We start from the raw sequence: 6367 nt of genomic DNA on the forward strand, positions 1-6367 counted from the left end.
CAGTTCCATCCGAATATGAGGAAAAACTTCTTTACTGTGAGGGTGACAGAGCACTGGAACAGGTTGCCCAGAGAAGTTGTGGAGTCTCCCTCTCTGGAGATATTCAAAAGCCACCCGGACGCAATCCTGTGCGACGTGCTGTAGGTGACCCTGCTTGAGCAGGGGGTTGGACTAGATGATCTCCAGAGGTCCCTTCCAACCTCAACCATTCTGTGATTCTGTGATTCTGTGAAAAAAAACCCAAAGTTGAAAAAGTTTAAATAAGACTAAAGCTATTTTCTTTCAGTAGGTTTTACTATAACTTTTCCACTAGTCCTTGCTATATTTCAGCAGCTCATTGAAACACCCATCATCAGAACCTTCCATCTCTCCTGCAAGTTCAGCTCATTACCTGTCCTCATCATTAAGCCAAGTTCATTTCTTTGTCCTGCAAATACTAATACTCTGGTCCCAATCTACAAAGCACCTGGGCAGAAATTTGGCTTTAGTGAAACTACTGATTGAATTAGAGTTAAGACTTGAGTACTGTTTTGGATCAGGGCCAGAGCAGGGTTTTTTTTTTTTCAGGATTAAGTCCTAAATCATTCTCCATAAGTGACTCAATTCCAGTTCTTTACCCATTGTTTCATTCTCTGAATCTCTTCATTTGCTTTTATCCTTTGGATGAAAATCAAGGCCCAAGGCCTGATTCATTCACATATTGTTGCTGTTTTACATGAGCACTACTTCAATGAAGTGTCTTAAAACAAATCTGGGAAAATGATTATATGGGTGAATGGATGTGTTTATGCACTGCTTTCAGACAGCWGGTCACTAGGAAAAAAAGTCCTTCCCATCATAGGTTCTGCTGTCCAGCTGAATGAAACTATACTAAAGTATATTTTTTCTCCTCTTTGTGATGAGAGAGGAAAAAAGCATAGGCTCTTTGGCTTCCTAACAATCATAAATCAAAAGAGCTTAAACAAAAGAGAAGGAAAGGAATTAAAATCCATTAATATATTCCAATAAGCTTCAGAAGCCTGGATGATTATGTGAGATGATAAACTTTTAAAGGTAACAAGTTTGAAAACATAAATTCATGCTATTTCTGGCAAAAATCATTGTGCCAGAAATCTGGCACATTAAGCAATAGGTTCTCATTCAAATGCAAGCTGTTGGAAAATTCTTTTTCTCCTTTACCTCAGTTGAATTCAAAACATACCAAAGACAGCCCTTTGCTATGCTCTAGACTTTGACTCCCATGGAACGTTACCATATTTTCTCAGTTTAAAATTCCATGACAAATTTTCTGGGTAATGTCTTGCAGTTTCCATAGGCTACTATGCTTATCACCCTATTTTAGCATGCTGGGGAAAAGATGCTCTTCCCATCTCTGCTCAATAGGATGCAGAGAGAGAGAAGTAATTTCTGGACTTCCATGGAGCTTCTCTCCATACCAGCTCTGACCCTGGTTCAGTCTGAACTGAAGCAAAACATCATGCAAGTGGATTTGCAGCCCACAGTAATATCTGCAGTTAAACAGGGCAGTAGAGAGTAATCACATCTCCTTACAAAGCTGGTCAAAGCTTGTCTCAGACAAGCTGTGTAGTAGAACTATATGAGAAGCAAAGCAAATCCCTTCAGAGTCAATCATGGTTTAGGGARAGTGCATTGTCTGGCAAAACTTCCATTCTTTATTTATCAGCTGAAATACATATTGCCTAATCTAGTAAACAAAGAAACTAGCTCAAGTTAACTTTAATAGACAAAATGATCCTAAGCAGATTATTTCCACTTTTTATCTCAATAGCAGTACTAGAATTTTAAATATTTGGTATTTTAAAATAAAAACAAATTGCTTCTAATGTAGTTAATAATTCATTAATCCTAGCTGCTTTTTTCCAAAGGGTTATTATTTGACTATCCTACAAAAAACAGGTGGTTATTGCAAGAGTGTATTTAAACACATCTTTGTGGAAAGATTGCTGCTGGCTAGAGTCAACATAACCAAGGACTTTATTTCACATGTGATCCCTCAGACAAAATCTGCTTTGGTAGAAGTCAGTGCTAGGATGCATGTTAATTCCTTACAACATTAAATATTATTTTGTGCATATTTTTTCTTGAGTGTGGTTTGTTTGTTTTTTTAGACATGCACAGTGGCACAACCTTCAGCAAGAAATGCAAGCTGAGCTGACCACAGAATAGGTGTATACTAAGAATCAGTGAAAGATGTTGAGAGCATCTCATTGCAGTCTTCACAGAGGGCAGATCAGCAGAATCCCAAACAACTCAGTCAGCTCCAGCGCCGACACAAGTTCTCACCCAGCCTACCTGATCAGATGGGCGAGGATGTAAGAAGAAAGTCTTGCGCTAGACCTATGTGGATGGCTCTTGAGACCCATGAAGATCAGTGGCAGTGACTAATGCTAACTTAATACGTAACACTTCCCATCTTGCAGAAGATCAAGGGATTTTTTTGCTAAAGCAGCTAGATAATTTAGGAGAAAAAAAATCCAATTATATTTCATTTAGATGCTTTCTAAAACCATAAAGTTATCCCCTCATGATATACAATATCTGATGTCAAAGTAACTATTAACGACTGAAAAGTCTTCATTCAAAGAAATGCCCCCTCGGCATATGACCAAGATGTGCCTAGAGGTCATCCTTTGACTTGGTCYGACATTTTAATTTTGTTTTATAACAAAATAACAAGACTGGAAAGGCTGTGTTTTCCCATTCTGGGCCTTGGAGCATTGCACCCCAAAAAACCTGTTGGCCTACAGGTTTTCTCCGCACAAAGACAAGATGGAAGAAAGCCAATAAGTGCCTTGAGGAGCATCCTGTTAGCAGAGTCACCTCTTTCTCCACCAAAGAAGCCATAGCCTGAATGCCGATGCATGGAAGCTGAAGGGTAACTGCCTCTACACCCACGTGCTGGGATATTACAAGATACACATGGCTCCTGCCTGGCCAGGATACGCACTGCCTTTTGGTGGGAGCTAGGCAGTCTGCGATTGCTGGTGCGTGCTGGGGGCTTACCTTACCATGCATCAAAATATATCTGGACATGTGCTCAGACTGGGAAACTAAAAAGTATTCCCAGGTTCTGCAGTTAAGTGTAGCCTAATTCAAGCAGGCAGTAAATAATGTATCCGAAAAGGTATTTAGAAGCTTGAATTTCTATTTATGTTCTTTTAAGAACTGTAATTCAATATCTAATTTTCTTCTTGTTCTTTCCTACAGGTAAATGCTGTTGAACATTGCTGTGGTGCCTTTTACCAGGTGCAACTCTTACAAAGAAAGCTCCTGCCTTTCATACCAGCTGCAGTTTTCAAGTTGATTTAAATTTTCTCTCTGTTTGGAGGGTATTGTATTTTTACAGTCTTTTCTGTACAGATTCAGATCAAATATGTATTTTGTGTGCTCTATAAATATATTACACACAAAAAAAATGCAGAAAGGAAGGACTCAAACAGTAGGAAATGCTAGAATTAATCCGTTTATGAGCCTTCCTAATTCACCTTCATTGGGCGTATACTCAGTGATACATTACTTAATTATATGATGCAAACCATAATTTTCCCATAGGAACTCAGCCTTTTTCATCATGCCTCGCCCTTGAGGACTATGCCAGTGTGGCAGATAATCCAGCCAACTAGCACATTCTTCTCCACAACGTGATCCTGAAGTCATTAAGACTAATTAATGCCGTAAGTAATCAGTGAAATATGCCCGCTGCCAAAGAGCACCGCTCCAGGACTACAATTCATAGTCCGGGCAAAAGTGAGCTCTAACGGCCGACCACCACTAAGGAGCGGTGCAGTTGCAGAATAGCTAAATCAAGGTCAAAACTCAGCCCGTCTTCACAGCCTGCCTGCACCCGCACACCTCACCAGCCCAGCGGGGCTGAGGGGGTGGTGTGGGACCCTCTTCTTCATCCCTGCCCCTCTTCTGCACGGCACGAGGGACAACGGGGGCCAGCGCCAGCCGCATCCCCCAGCATCTCTGTCTTCATGAGACCAGTAGCTTGTGCAGGGAAAATGCTGCATGCAACAGCTGCTAGGCCCATGCGAGAGTCCCATAGTGAGGATAATATTATGGGTAAGTGCTCACTGGTATGAAGTAAAGAAAAGTTCAAAATCAGTGAATTATGAAGTCATGAGACTACGAGTACCACTGAAACCACCTGTGATGCTTGGCCTTGGAGCACCAATTTTCAGCACATTTCTACAATCTGTCCAAACCTGATACAAGAAACATATTCTTATGCTTAGAAATATGTTTTTAAGAAACATATTTTTATATTTTTTAAGGTAGAAATTTGCATAAAATACATTTGAGTAAAGAAGAGTAAAGAAGGGACACTACCAAAGTCCTATTACAAGACTCCTGAAGCATGCACATACCTATTTGCCCTTTGGAAAACAGAATTCCTCAGATAATCCATATATTGCCTTTCTCCAAGCAGTAACCTTTCAGTAACTTTAAAAGTTTCCTTAAAAAGTCAAGACTTTTTCTAGAGGAAAAATAACATGTTGATTCATTTGTGTGACTGAAATTGATTTTGTTTAGTGGATGTTTAAACAGGAAAGTACTGGAGACCTAATTTATATAATGAATAAAATCATTTTCCTTTTTTTCCACTTTGCCATGATGTACTTTTAGAGAAAGATTATAGTCATAAATTTATCAGCAATTCTTTTTCTTTAATTTAGCTTCAATAAATGTATTCTTGAAAAAATAATTTTACACATGCTGAAGTTTGAAGTAGTCTTAAAAATATTCTGAAAAAAATGCACATAATAGTCATCACTGAAAGTGTCTCACTGCTACCTGTTTGTTCATCATCTCTAAAAAATTCAGAACTGCAACAGTCGATACTTTATATACTATACAAAAACATATTATTCTAATATTTGGAAAACATCTGACTTCTCACATGTTCAAACATTTTAATGTTGACATCCTTGTCTTCAGAATAATCAAGAGGACAATAACTAGCCCTTTTTGAACAGTGCAGAAATGGAAAACTTCAGATGCATAAGGATATTTACCTATTTTGAAGGAACAGTGGCCAAAAGAAAAACATGTCCTTTTCAACCTATACTCTAATTGGTTTCCCAACTGAAAGAAGAGCTAGTCTGTTGTGGAAAGAACATGAAGCTTTAAGCCTAACATGACTAGACTGAACATTTTAACTGTGGGTGAATCTTGATAAACAACGCGTTATTTGGTACCAGGATCACATAACTTCTATGAATGGAGAATGCTGCAGCATACCTGCTTCTGTCACAAATGTCCTCCTGGTTTTGGTCTTTTATTTTATATTTCTTAGCTAAAAGAAAAACCAATACTTTTATTCCAAGAAGCTATGCTGCAATTATTTTTATCATCTTCTTCATTTATAGGCTATTGAATATCTTACAATCTATCATGAGCAATTGGTGGAAATTTTTTTCTGCGTAAACAAAAGTAAGTCTTAGGGCAATTAGTGCTATCTTTAGAAATCTATGAAAAATATTTTTTCTACTCACGTCAGAAAGTGAGACCTCTTCTAATGTTACAATTATCACAGTTATGGAATATTACCATTATAGTTTTAACTCCTGTAGCCATGTAACATTATCAACAAAAACACATAAATGCACTGAAATACATAAAATTAACCCTTACACTACAGAATCATAGAATAATTGAGGTCAGACACATTCTCAGCAGGTCATCCAGCTCAGCCTTCTGCTAAAAGCAGGGTCAGCCCTGAATGCAGGCCTGGTCACCCACTGCTTTGTTCAGTCAGGTTTTGAAAGCTTGCAAGGACAGAGACTCCACAACCTCTCTGGGCAGCCAGTTCCAATATTTGACTGTCCTCAGGGTGAAAATTTTTTACTTATGTCGAGCCGGAAGCCTACAGCACCCAGAATTTCCAAGAGAGCTCTCATCCTAGTACTAACTGGGCCTAACCCCGCTTAGCTTCCAAGAGACAAGCTCCAGTGTGGACAAGTTCAGTTCAGGGTGGTGTGGCTGCAGGCCAAGACATGGAGCATTTCACACATTTGTGTCTCATCCTTGCACAGAGCCATGCTAATCTCTGTATTGTTCCTAGTTTAGTATACGTGCTGCTAAAATGAGCTAAAGCCAAAGCAATCACCTTATGAGCTCTGCACCCCCTGTATTATGGGCTGACAGACCCCAGATGCTGTGTCTTATTTAGGCCATGATAAATACAGAGGATAAAGTCACCACTACATACAAAAAGATCGAGTATATAGGTTAATCATATCATACAATAGACTAAACATTTGAGAAAAACACATATTTTCTGCATTTCAGTGATCATTACAATCATCTCTGTAAAAAACCTTAGAGACAAATGTAGGACTTT

The 6367-nt window shown here is 38.8% G+C and overlaps 1 non-coding gene across 1 annotated transcript; it reads right to left on the bottom strand.

Moving 5' to 3' along the window:
• Window positions 1–6014: 6014 nt before the first annotated feature.
• Window positions 6015–6117, bottom strand: LOC112968323. The gene has a single exon (XR_003254331.1). It is a non-coding gene; the product is annotated as a U6 spliceosomal RNA (small nuclear RNA).
• Between the last annotated feature and the right edge of the window lie 250 nt (window positions 6118–6367).

The sequence above is a fragment of the Apteryx rowi genome, unplaced genomic scaffold, assembly GCF_003343035.1.
Source record: "Apteryx rowi isolate R43461 unplaced genomic scaffold, aptRow1 scaffold_31, whole genome shotgun sequence".
Taxonomy (NCBI): Eukaryota; Metazoa; Chordata; class Aves; order Apterygiformes; family Apterygidae; genus Apteryx; species Apteryx rowi.